The 13,397-nt window shown below is 40.4% G+C and overlaps 1 long non-coding RNA gene across 2 annotated transcripts in view; it reads right to left on the reverse strand.

The window, feature by feature from the left end:
• LOC104964585 (uncharacterized) overlaps positions 1-10,763 on the reverse strand; it is a 29,265-nt gene extending 18,502 nt beyond the window's left edge. Inside the window, exons 1-2 of one of the 2 annotated variants that reach the window (XR_800434.1) lie at positions 10,627-10,763; positions 1,576-1,688 (exon numbers count right to left, since the gene is read on the reverse strand). This is a non-coding gene — a long non-coding RNA (uncharacterized lncRNA). The remainder of the gene's footprint in view (positions 1-1,575; positions 1,689-10,626) is intronic. The other variant, XR_800435.1, reaches the window with a different exon arrangement.
• Between the last annotated feature and the right edge of the window lie 2,634 nt (positions 10,764-13,397).

Consider the following 13,397-nt stretch of genomic DNA (forward strand, 5'->3'; position numbering starts at 1 on the left):
CTTTTTACCCTGCGCCTCGTTCACAGCTGAAGGTGGCGTTTACGTACAATATTTAACAGATTCACACATGCCTTCGCCTCCCGCTGCACCCTCCACCCAGCTACCCCAGCGGGGACCCTGCATGGCGTTTGAGCTCTGAACAGCATTACCATCAGTCCAGTGTAAATAACATGAAGTGGCAACTCATAAATAGTTAATGATGCAAAAAATCCATGAAGTGGCTCCCCCGGCTCTCTGAACGCTGCTCTGCTGCCGGTTGCTATACGTTTCCTGGAGGGTCTTGTGGGGCGCCCAGTGTTGGTTTGAATCATTGCCGGTGCCGTGACGAATTCACAGAGCGATTAGTAACAGGTGGTAAAATGCCACTGCAGGTTATTCAAGGCAGGCTGATATCACAGAGCTAAAGGTAATTATAAATGTTTGCACTGCAGGTCAATAGAAGTAGATATGAACATAAGACCTCAGCAGCAAATAGGCGATGAGCACTTTGTTGTTATGCTCAAAGGAGCACACTGCGCTGGACAAACTTCAGGCCGGCATGTCTGGAAACGGAGCACAGTGGGGGGTTTTGAACGGAATCCACTGCTGCTACTTTGTGAATAATGCAAGTACTCAAATCATATTCCGTCCTCAGTTCACTTTACAATTAAATGACCTCTCCGGCTCTTCTATTAGTGGCTGACCATGATCAGAGGGTATGCAATATAGATATTAACAGTTATAACAACAAATATGTTCAAGTTATGTCGCTTTAAGACAAAAGTCATCAACAGTACATGAACCTATTTGGCTAGTAAAGAACAATATTTGATTTATATGATTTTTGTATTAATGTGTACCCTAATTAGTCATGAATGTATTGTTTGTTGTTTCTGTGTGTTGACTTTGGCTTTACTTCATCGTTTGTACTCCCTCAGACCCTAAATTGCCAAAAGACCCTCATGGTCCACATACACTGTCTATAATTATGTTGAAGTATCCGAGACCCCTAACACAACAAAATACTTAATTCTTGTGTTATAGTAATTAGATGTGTCCATTATGTTGTCCCCACCCCTCATAGTACCTACAAACATCAAAAATGTATCTGTATTGTCTTTTTTTTATATATATATAAAACCAGAAAAGCAGAAGGGTGCATGTTTGGAATCTGCTGCAAAGATAAGAAGGTAGTGTGTTGGGAGCTAAATTAATAAATCATTTAATAAATACTACATAGAAATAGATAGATGGACAGACAGACAGACAGACAGACAGACAGACAGATAAATAAACAAATAAATAAACAAATAATAAAGGCAAGAACTGGAAGAACAGAACAACAGGGATGTTCATCAGTCCAAGCTGCTCCCGAGACTGTGTTTGAACCTTTGACTCCTCCTCTTCCTCCAGGGCCGCCACATCTCCCCCTTGATGCAGCACATTAGTTTCATTGCTGAATTGGATCACCTCATGCACACAGTGAGTTTCCCCATCAGCTGCCTGCCTGTCAGTGTGCGGATGGTAATTCGGGAGGAGGCTGGGGAACAGCTGCTCTCGCAACAGCCAATAATAATGCAAAAAGAAATTACTAACCTTAAAAACCGCAGAGATGTGAGTAAATTGGGAATGTATACAGCTTTCGCGGGTCCTCTCCCGTGAATTGTCTCTTCCCTGACAAGCAGCTCATTGCATTTCCCATCATGCATCTGATCGGTCATTCAGAAACACAAAACACAAATAAGTCAAGTCGACCATCTGCTTGTTAGTGGCAACTATAAAAGTGCCTGTTTTAAAATAAACAATAAAATTACTTTGACGGGCCAGAGAACACCTGAATGGAAAATCTAATATTTTGTGTTATTTAAGGTACGTGTCTGTCTGTCAACAATAAAACAACGCTTGTCTTTAATTTATCACAGCAACACACACAATACTTGTGTCGTCCTCATTTTCTAAATCAATAATCAGCCCAGCATGCTTCATTAACAGTGACCAATCAGAGACAAGCTGGGGATCTCATTTTACAACATGAGCATTCTGAAGACATAAACCATCTGCTACTTGTAGGAACAGCAAAATCAAATTAATCCATTCTTATCATGCATTCAGATTTTAAAGCAATTAAAGATGTTCTCAGTCTAATCGCAGACACAGAAGTAGCTTGGTAATGAGGAAGGCAAACTCTTAGGTGAACTTTCCAGGGTTCTCAGCAGCGCTTTTGGAAACTTTACAAGTTTCGCACACTCCAGTGAGCCGTTAGCCCATACAATACAGATGTTGGCAACAACAATGAATTTTTTATTAAGCATTTAATCATTGCGCAAACCCAGATTTCCCATAATAGAGGGCTCAAATTCAAAATCCTGGGATGCCAAATCATCTACAGTGTAATGTTTTCTTTTTTAATATAAGAAATAAACAGCTGCCAAACAAGCGCAACTGGTTTTAAGATTGTATAAAACCCGATGATGAACTACAATGTTGAATTTACCTTAATTAAGCTTGGGGAGTTATGCTTGCCCAGAATGCTAATTTGCGCTCAGATGTGGTGCCGGTGCTTTGGTAACCTCAGAGGGCTCGGGCATCAAACCCATGCAACCACAGCTTATTACAGCATGATGCTGCCCAATTAAAGCTGAAGTATGGGTGGCTATAAGACAAAACACAATATGGAGCAATGCTTAATTCTTACATTTACTCCTTAACCTTTTCCATTAACCTACAGTGCATACATTGGATAACACCCTATCTGCTGCGAGTTACTTTCTTTCAGTTTCATCGGCTGCAAACAGGACGATTTCCAACAATAGCCACCAAATTAATAAATCCGAATCACGGCAGTCTGTAGGAATGTTATTGTTGAGTTGTGATTGACAATGTGCTGGTGTCACTACAACGAGGCATTCCACCAACGTGAGGAATTTCTTTAATAAAACTCCTTCCTCGCATGTCACTGCTAACAGGCCTTCCCACGACAGTCACAACCATCACCTGTTTCACTGCAGACCAGAACAAGCCCCGCACACAAATGATCACTGAAAGCTATGGACCTTTTGATTTGACGAGGCAACACTTAAGTGTACTCGCATCTTTTAGATGATAGTTTTCCTGAATTTAAGAACCAAGTCTTTCAGTGGAAATTGTCCTTTAAGCTTTATTACTGGAAAGACTTAAATTGAACTTAACACAATTATGTTTGTGTTCAAGGAAAACGGTGCTGCTCACGTGATGTATTGAGTTTTCATTCCTTCTTTAACGTCTAGATAATCAGGGCTATATTCCTCGTTTAGTCCCTGTCCCTTCACCGCAGCACAATTTTCATGTGCACTCACATTTGTGGCCCCAGTTGAAATTCATGAAGTCCCCCTAGTGCTGGGGTTTGCTGGGCTGGCGACCAAGCCAAGAGCGCAATGAGCTCATTGTTACGCTCCGACTGCTGCTCTCGATTTCAGAGCTATCAACAGCTGTCGATCGGAGATGTCCTGGATCCCGTCCATCAATCAAAGGCCCCCATCATCAGGAGACAAAACAAATAACAGCCAGCCAAATATACAGCCCAGAGTCAAACCGGGTGCAACAAAACAGCCCGACACAAATGCAAACATGACTCAACTTTGAATGAAAACTCACGTCTCATCATGTAGTTGTTGACAGAGTGCTAAAAAAGGTCAAAAGTTCAGCAGAGCGTGAAGTTTATGTGCCCTTCCTAGTAGAGCATCACAACAACGCTGCCAGGTTGAGTTTGACTCTCGCTCAGGTCACTCATGCTGCAAAAAAATAAATTACTGCTTTGTAAAGCTTCAAATGTTAATATGTTTGTTGCAAAAATCCCCCCTAAAAGGGAAAGAAAAGCTGCACAATGAAGTTATCTTTAATTTTGATACTGTGAGAGTGTATCATTTTCATATACATGTAAACTCAATAAGCTCTCTACAGTAAAAAACAATTAGTGTATATATAATACACTCTTGTAATATCAAAGGTAATACTAAACAAAACACAACAATGCTGCGCAGCCATTTATTTAATTAATAATGTTGTGCCAGCCCAGCATGTACAACTAAACTATAAATAATTATGACCAAATCATGTATGAATCAAACAATGTGTGCAACAATCAACTCAAACATGCGTGAACTATTCAATTAAAGGCACCCTGATGAGTTTTGACCTCCAGTACCATGATGTTGCAATTGTTTTTATGAGTCGGTCCCTGTTTTAGTTACAAAACATAGATATCAAGTTTAATTAAGACAATAGTGTTTTACTATTTATGTATTATTTGATATCGTTCAAGACATTTTGTCTTTGTTTTCAAGTCTTCGAACCACGTTAACAACCCTCATTTTTAACTAATCCAATAAACGGTGCATCAGAGGGCTGGGATAAAAGCATTTGAACACCATATTGAACACCATGCCTCCTTGAAGCACACAGGGATTGCAGGATGAATGAATATTTGTTGAATGATATGTCTGAAAATAAATATCTAGAGCTAAAATCACCATGGTTAACAAATCTTTAATGGCATTTAAAGTGTATACACAATTCCCCTTGTTCTAGCTATTCTAATAAGATGATTTATTGTTTTTTTTGTACCATTTACATTTTACAATATTATATTTTTGAAAGGTTGTTCAAACAAAACAAAACAAATTATAAACCAAAGAAATATTTAAGTGGAAAATCCTTACAGAATGCTTCATGTATATATTTTACATCTTCTCTCATCGTATTCTGTCGTAAGCTACAGTGGAAACATGTAAGAATAGATCTTACTAACAGAGCGCAGGTAAATAAATCATCACCCATTCCCACCCACCAACCATTGCACCATCTGGTAGCATCAAAACTATATGACACAAAGATACATAATTAATAGTTAAACAACAATCTAATCAAAACGGACAAACTGGATTCTCTTGCCATTAGGGAGCTCTAATTACGGGTTAAGTTTTAAACTAGAATAAAATATTTAAACAGGAAAATTATCTTTCACTCCAGTCCTGAATGCATTAATATGAATATGTGAAGTGCATTCGAAGTGGGACCTACAAGATTTCCTTTTCCTTCATCAAAGCAGTAACTAATTGTTAAGTTTTCTTCCGTGCCACATGTGCAGTGTTGCTGGATTAGAAATGCAAAACAGCCTTTATTTCTACCTATCTCCGGCTTATAGAAGTGTTTGCTCTTTCTGCACTCCAGTAAAAGCATGTTTAGAAGAACCTGTGTGTTCTCACCATCAGTTAAACATCTGCTCGGTGTATCCTCATGCAGCCTACTTGACCCCACTGACCACCATTTATATTAGTTACATCATCCTAATGTACGAATGCATTATGCAAAGCCCTCCACCCCTTGATTTTACAATAGATTTGATCTTTGCACGTGCAGACCAACAGATGTAGACACACAGATACGGATGCACGCGCAGACATGCAGACACACACACACACATAGTGGGTAACATGATGTTTCCCTCAAGGCCTATCAATTCCTATGTGTAGCAACCACAGAATCCAAGCCGCCATCAAAATCCAAACAAGATCCGTCAGCAATTAAGGGAATACGGGGGGACATTAGAAAGACGAGCTGCTATCCGGCCTACATTCCCATTCCCTGCACAGCGGGCATTGGGATGAGTCTGGCATGGAGGCACTCATGGAAGACCCACGCATACCCTGGGTCATCTATATTCCACCCATGTTATGGCAATATTGATATTGGCAGGCAGGCTGCTGATATTGGGTACGTAATGATGCAATTAAAACAGGAGCCATTTTACTATTATTGGCAGGAATGTGTTCCCCCCCCCTTCCATTTTAGGAGGCAAATATGATTTGGAAGCAATGCAGAGAGAACCCACTCATAATAAAGGAATTCATCTTGTCATATCAGTGTCGTTTTTGGTTCATCTGTTAATGCAGTTTATTAGGAGGGAGGAACTCGCGGTGGCTCTTATATTTACATAAAGCTATCATGCATGCGCTGGTCTATGTTTACTTCAAACCACAGAGTACGTTGCCATAATTCACCTTGCAACAAACCATTGAGCCAAGTCTTATGTTTTGCTTAACTGCACTCAAGTTGAGAATCAAATATATAACGAGGAAGAAATGCTTTTCTTATCCATTATTGAAGTCATCTGCAAAGATATGAGTTCTGAAAAAGAGCCCGGAATGAAAGAAAAATGCAAATGAGTTCAATAATATTGGTTTATGCACAGGTTATATACCTTGGAAATAAAAGACCTGAGTGCTTTTAGAGCCATATGTTGTTCCTTTGTTCTAAGAGGGGAGATGCCTTCATGTCACTTATGTTTCTGATTAGCAAAATGATTTATGCCACAATCACTCAAAAATTCAGACAGCGAATGTGAAAATGCATTGTGACTCCACCAGATGTGCACAATAAAACAAGATTCCCATTGTAATCTGGGGTACTTAGTTTATATGAAGCTAATATAAGGCACTCTTGGATGTGGCAAAGTCACTCTTTTTAAAAATGTGACTATAAATGATTGGAAATAAATTGTGTGTTTTATGCTGGATGGCATGAGTGGGTTGATAAATTAGGAACAGTTTTGTATCCTGACTTATCTACAAGACAAACCTGGTAGAGATCACAGGGATTAATTGCTTCAGAGGTGTGAAACGCCGCTTTCCCATTCTTCCCCGCACATTCCTCGCCTAAACAATGATTAATCACCCTTTAACTATTCTCCAGAGGATGCCAGCATTTGCCAAGCTTGGCCTTATCCGCCGAAATCCGCCTGTGCAGGTTGGGGAAGGTACTTGCCAGGTACAGCGAAGGCAACCTGTCCTCATCCGTTATCAGATTAGGGAAGTGTCAGGGAGCAGACGCACAGGAGCAACGCTGTTGTTCCTCACACATCCCAAACCACTGCCCACCAACGCCTCCCCCAAAACACAGCCCCCCCCATTTTGCTTACTCTTTTCGCAGCCCGTCCACCCCGCCCGCCTCAGCTGCCACTCACTCCAAAACCATCAGACCCATCAACGCTTCCCAGCCGGTCACGTGGCTGGCAGCTCGAAGCACTGCTGAGTTTCTGCCAGCAGTGAACGCTGTGAATCACATCACGTGCCTCCAAATTCTATAGAGGGTAGAAACATGCCCTTCAAAAAGGTTTGGCTTTTGAGTTACAAATATCTGCCACTACTGTATGTAAACCTGTGGTATACATCACATGTACCATCAACATGTAGAGCAATATTCACAATCTGACAATACACAACATCCTGGAGCCTTATTTCTTTCTGAACCCCTCGGTGCTGTAAGGTTGACTTTGTTATGTATTACAGATGTCTTATCATTATCCACGGCATTTGTCTCTAATGTCACACATTGCATTTGTTCTTGTCCAACGTACATTTAAATTATTAAAATTGTTATTTGTACAGTAGATGTTTTGGCCTATTCCAAATACATTTGGTAAAGTTTTTTTACTGACCTTTAAAGGAACAGTTCGACATTTTAGACTTTGGTTTTTTGATTAAAAGGAAACACATTCTATGTTAATTAATAATAATTAATGGAGGTTCTGTTTTTTTTTAATCTTTAGACTACATTTAAGAATATTTAATGTTCTTTATTTTTCATTAGCACTATATCCATCCCTCTATCCATCTACTGTACATTGACTATAAGACTGTGATTTCATAGGGACAGGCTGAGTCACTGGTTATTTGCGCAAGTGAGAAACAGTACAAACAATTCAAATCTAATGCTGACGAAAATAAAACCTCATTAACTGCCGATGTGCAGTTGCTAAAAATAAAACAATCTATCCTTAAAAGGCGCATGTCATGCTTTTCCGGTTATTACCCATCCCCTTGCGTGTTATGAAGATTTTTATGCATGTAAACGGTCTGCAGAGTCACAAAACCTCAAAGTACACCCTGTAGCGACTAAAACTCTAACACAGAAAAGACCTGTCTATGCTGCCCCAAAACGCCTCCTTGGGGAATTCTCTTTTTCCATTGTTGCTTCCTGGGTTCTGTGACATGTGAACACCCAAATCAACAACAAATGGACCAATCCGCGGAGCACCTCACACCAGGATCCCTTGGCTGACTAACAGGGAGTCCCCATTGACTTGCATAGAGCTCCCTGAACGCTGGTAATAGACGAGTTGGGATGGCGGAGAAATGCTCTCCGCAGACCCATTCTCACAGCGTTATAAACCTTTTTCTTACTCAATATCAAGCCACACTTATTGTTTTTACTTCGGCTGTGAGTGTTTGCGTGTCTCTCTGTATCGCCGACCCGCCCCGGAAACCTGTCCGCTCCTCGCAGCAACGAGCCTCGCAACTAGCCATTTAGGACAGAGAGTGAATACCCGGTGAATACACATACTATACAGAGATGCTGTATGAGAAACCAATGTGATTTTGGAAAATTGCACAATTTAAATCTATTTTAGTAGACCTCAACAATGGAAATATGAACAGTAGAAATGGCAATGACATGGACCTTTAAACAAACGATATAAAGAGCTCGTAGTTAATAAGGTGAGAAACAAGCCCCTGAGGGGAGATTTTGAATGATACATCCCAACTGTAGACATTTAAAGAGAGGACAATCAATAAATCAGAGGCCTCACACAACCTGAGGACATGTGACAACTTGGCTCTGGTCAGTAAGCAAAACGAGGTTATCCTTTTAATATTTCATGCCACCTGCAGCGACAACTGCTCACACTAATGTTAGAGACAGATAAACAGGCTATGGGTCCCTTGCTGATCTTTTTGATGACCATGGCTAATAAGTGCAGGCTTTATCTCCATATCAACTCAATATCCCAAATGGACAACTTGTGTTGCCTCTGATTTGCGTTGGAATAGGAGTGAGGCGTGAAAGCTGCGGTAAAGGCAGGGACACCTCTTGCTAATGCTGTTTGAGTTGCCTGGGGGCCCTGAGGGGCTGCCTCACACTCTGCCTCAGCTCTCTGTTCCCCCTCACAGATGGACCCCACTCCACCACTGTCTACTTAACGCTTCCCTGCTCTCTATCAACTGTCAAATGCAATGCTATCACATCGCTATACAACCAAAATAGCAATTACTCAACAGGAGCTTCACCACAAATGGTGAAAGGAGTGTATTTGCAACACATACGTATTTTTTGCCACATGTTGACGAAACAGAGCATGTAATGTTTGATTGAAACGCACTTTATGAGACAAATATGGTGTTTTCTCTAGACATGTTCCATTCACACTCGTCTTCTTATGTCAACAATCCCTTGAAAATGAGGACAGTCTATAGTCTGACTTCCCTGTTCTGCACTCAGTCAAAAGTCCTATATATGTTTCATATATTTAAAAACTTTAAGTAGTAAACAGCTGGATACTAATACTTGGCAAATAACAAACAACTTGGAGGAAAAGGTGCATTTGCTGGGGTGTTATTTACTCTACCTGCAGATTTATACACAATTGCTGCACTGGTGAGGGTGTGGGATTGACTCAACAAATAAACAACAACACTAAAGTTTAGTGATGTTACGTATTGGGCCGAGGCTTCGGAGCGTGTGTCGAGGCTTGTATCGTTTTGGGCCAGTGACGTCATCGATGACAAACGAAGCCTCGCCGCCTGTCGATACCACGTGACTGCTTCAGGAAGCGATTCAGATCGGTTGAACCCATGTTTCAACCATGGTTGAACCAAATTGAACCGTTGAACCACAACGCTCATAATACTCATGGTGACATAATAAGAACCATATTACCCCTCCTGTACCCGGGCCCGCTGGTGACACGATGGAATTAAAAGAGCTCAGAACCTCACTTATATAGAGGTCGGAACATGTCATAAGTATAAATAGATACAAGCATAAATAAATGTAGGAATAAAAACATGAATAAATAAACGAATAAATACAGGAATAAATATCTTAGTGTTTTCAGGGAGATTCAGCGTGTCAATGACTCACGACTCGTCAATACGTCTTTTTGGTTGTTTATAAAAGCTACAGCTAAATGAGATAATGTAGTTAATAAATGTATTCTTTGATCTGGTTTAACTACAACATGGTTAAGTTTACGAATATTATTAAGGAATACAAATCCCTCTTTGCAATGTTTACCAGCCTCCTTAGGCTTTTCAATCACAATCAACTGGAATAAAAACAATATTGTTAACATTATTATAAGGCTTTACTCATTGGGCACTCGGTATGAGATAGAGCAAACTGTTGAGATGTCCAATCTGCCTGTTTTACACACTTTGACCAACAGGGAGTTTGTGTTCAAATGAAGCCCATGATGAAGCCTCATGAGATGAACCCTTTTGCGAACCAATTGGCTGGAAAGCTTAAAAGCTTCATAAGGCTTCATCTCACCATCACTAATAAAGTTCATTGTAATGAAAAAACATCAAAACCTAGTCCAACAGTGTGGCTTGTTGGTGTTTTTAGTTGGTTTATGTTAAAGGTAAGACAAATGATATTTTTTAAGGATCACTTTTCATGGGATTTGTTGATAATATCTGAACAACTAGTGTAAAGGGGGAAAACATAGCAACAGAAGATAAAAACGCTAAGGAGAAATATTTAGCAAACCAGTATATAGCACTTCACTTTCAGTTTATATTTAATAATACAAACATTTCAGCTATGACTCACCTAGCTTCAGGGCTCAGTCTTTCACGCTGTCACAAACAAGGAAGTGCCAATCAGTTCATTGCCTGCAGGTGTAACAAGTGGCTAGCTCCAGTGACAAAGGTGTCCTCAGATTTGCCTGGCTAAAAGTCTCACCTACCAACATTACAGCTAAGGAGCTCAACTTAACAAAATGTAAACACCAATTTTGTAACTCTATATCTCCATAAACAATCATCTGCACTACATTACATCGATGCTATTTGTACTAACTATGACAATAATGTTAGAACATGTATTTATTTTAAACTTTTACGACAATAAGAAACATTATAGCAGGGCAGTTTTATTCTTTAATTGTGCAGGTTAACCAATATTTAAATAGGTACATTTCAATGTGGAAGCAGTGATACATTCCTTAACTGCTGTGAAGTAAAAGGTATTTCACAGTGTTTAGAGGAATAAGGATTTTTGTATAAAAAGTTTGTTCCAAAGCAAGAAAGAAAAAAAATCCCTAACCACTGATTGTAATTACAAATCACTGATTGTTCACAGATTGGACTAGCCCCATGTGGAATTACTATTAGAGACTAACATTGATCAAATGAGTTTCAGGATAGAAACATTTGTTCGTACAATTGAGGGTTTTTTAAAACTCCTTATTCAAACAGCATGAACTGTGCGCTACACCTAGTTTACCTCGACAAGCCTCGCTCCCGGGAGAAGGCCTGCAGTACCTTGTGATCCGTAACTCTGTAATTATTCAGTTGACAAGGTCTTCCATGTAGTACATTGTGCATTAGGCTCATTTAAACAAGTGACAAAACACCAGCATTTTTTACAAGTCTCACATATGTTAACAATGGCAATGTGTTGCAGCAGCAGCGAATTAAAAAGACATCTTTACACCTTGAGACACATTCTCATAATGCTACACTATGCAATCTGTTATATTCAAATAAACAGCAAGTGAAATGTGAATGTACAACGGTGTTAATCAGTTAGATTTATACTTGTCAGATGTGGGAGGGTTTGACAGACCTGATTTTATTTATTTATTTATTTAGAAGATTATCACATTTCCATTACAGCAAGCTCTTAAAACCGCTCAATCAATCAATCTGCTTCCATCCATCTGCCATTCAGTCAATCAATCAAGATAGACAGACGGAGAAAGGGAACGACAGCATCATAACATGCGAAATGTGAAACTATTGTGCCTTATTTTCTTAATTCATCCAGTTTTGCTCCAGTTCTCCAACTCCGTCATTGGCAAATAAAATCCACTAGACATCTTTATTACAAATACTTTTGGACTAGTGTTTGATTGCAGCTGCTACAGAGGAATGTTTGTCAAACACAAGAGGCAAATCAGATACACAATTGTATATGGACAGAAGAATGTGATCACTCCTCTAGGCAAAAAGAGGTTTTCTTTTCCTTCTTTGAGTGAATCGTATATATTCCAGATCAGGATCAGTGAATGATGTATGTATTTACATTTCCAAATTAGTTTGAATAGTTTATTAGACCTCCTATTGATCTGGGAAAATCAGAGCTAAACACATAAAGAGGTCCTATTGTGCTTTTTGTTGTTTCCCTTCCCTGTAGGGTGTATGGGGTAGGCATGTGGCGCAGTGGGTTAGTGCGTTGGTGTTGGGATCAGGGGATCACAGGTTCAAACCCCACTGCATGTATAGGGTAGGCATGTGGCGCAGTGGGTTAGTGTGTTGGTGTTGGGATCAGGGGGTCACAGGTTCAAACCCCACTGCAGTCAGCATGTCGTTGTGTCCCTGGGCAAGACACTTCACCCCAAATTGCTCCTGTGGGGATTGCCCACAGTATTGAGTATGGAAGTCGCTTTGGGTAAAAAGTGTGAACCAAATCATTATACAGCTTGCAAAAAATATATCAGACTTCAATGTTGGCCCGGGAAACTCACGTTGGTATTCCTTACACCGGGCGGCTACTTAACTAAACTGTGGTACCCGATTCCACAGCTCTGTAGGGATTCGCCAATTGGTTAGTGTTGTCTCGACCGTCGGATTGGTTAGTCTCGTCTAGACCGAAGACCAAGTCTGTCTTCTACTTTCTCCCACGACGTCGTGTCCGTCATACTCTGTTATTTTCTCGAAAAACTGTAATTTCGTACCTCTGTACAGTCTTGTGATTATGTGGTTACTTGGATTTCCGTATTATATAGCGTGAAATTACCAAAGAGGCGGCATCCACGACTACGCGGTCTCCCATGACTACACCCTCAACTCGTGGAGCAGAAGCAGGACGAGTACCGGCCTACTGATACGTGACGCCCGCGTCCATGCCCCCACTCAACCGTCCCACCTCCTACGCCCAGTCAAACTACGGCTTGGGGGGAGGTTAGCTCAGTGGTATTCCAGGAGTGTCGGCGGGAGCTGGTCCCCCCCCCGCTAGCTCGAGAGGACTCCGGTGGTAGAGACAAGGAGGAGTAGAGGCGGGTTAGACACTGTGGACCTTTCGGTTCCGTTCAAATGAATATTCGTAGAAATTGTGTTCTTAAGTGCTTGTCTCAGACCTCGCTTTTTGTTATTATGGTAATTGATCGTAATCCTTGTTGTATCAACATTACCCGTAAATTTGTTGTTTACTTACTTGTATTTCCATGTACTTATTTTCACTGTCACGTCCACACTACTATGTGTGTAGACTTTACATGTGACTGATTAAATTGTTCTGCAAGTTCTCCCTTCTGAAAGACTTATTTTCTTTCTTTCTAACTTACACTAAAGTCTTTACAAGCGGTAATGTACAGGTGA

The sequence above is a fragment of the Notothenia coriiceps genome, unplaced genomic scaffold, assembly GCF_000735185.1.
Source record: "Notothenia coriiceps isolate Sejong01 unplaced genomic scaffold, NC01 NC01_scaffold00037244, whole genome shotgun sequence".
NCBI classification, from domain to species: domain Eukaryota; kingdom Metazoa; phylum Chordata; class Actinopteri; order Perciformes; family Nototheniidae; genus Notothenia; species Notothenia coriiceps.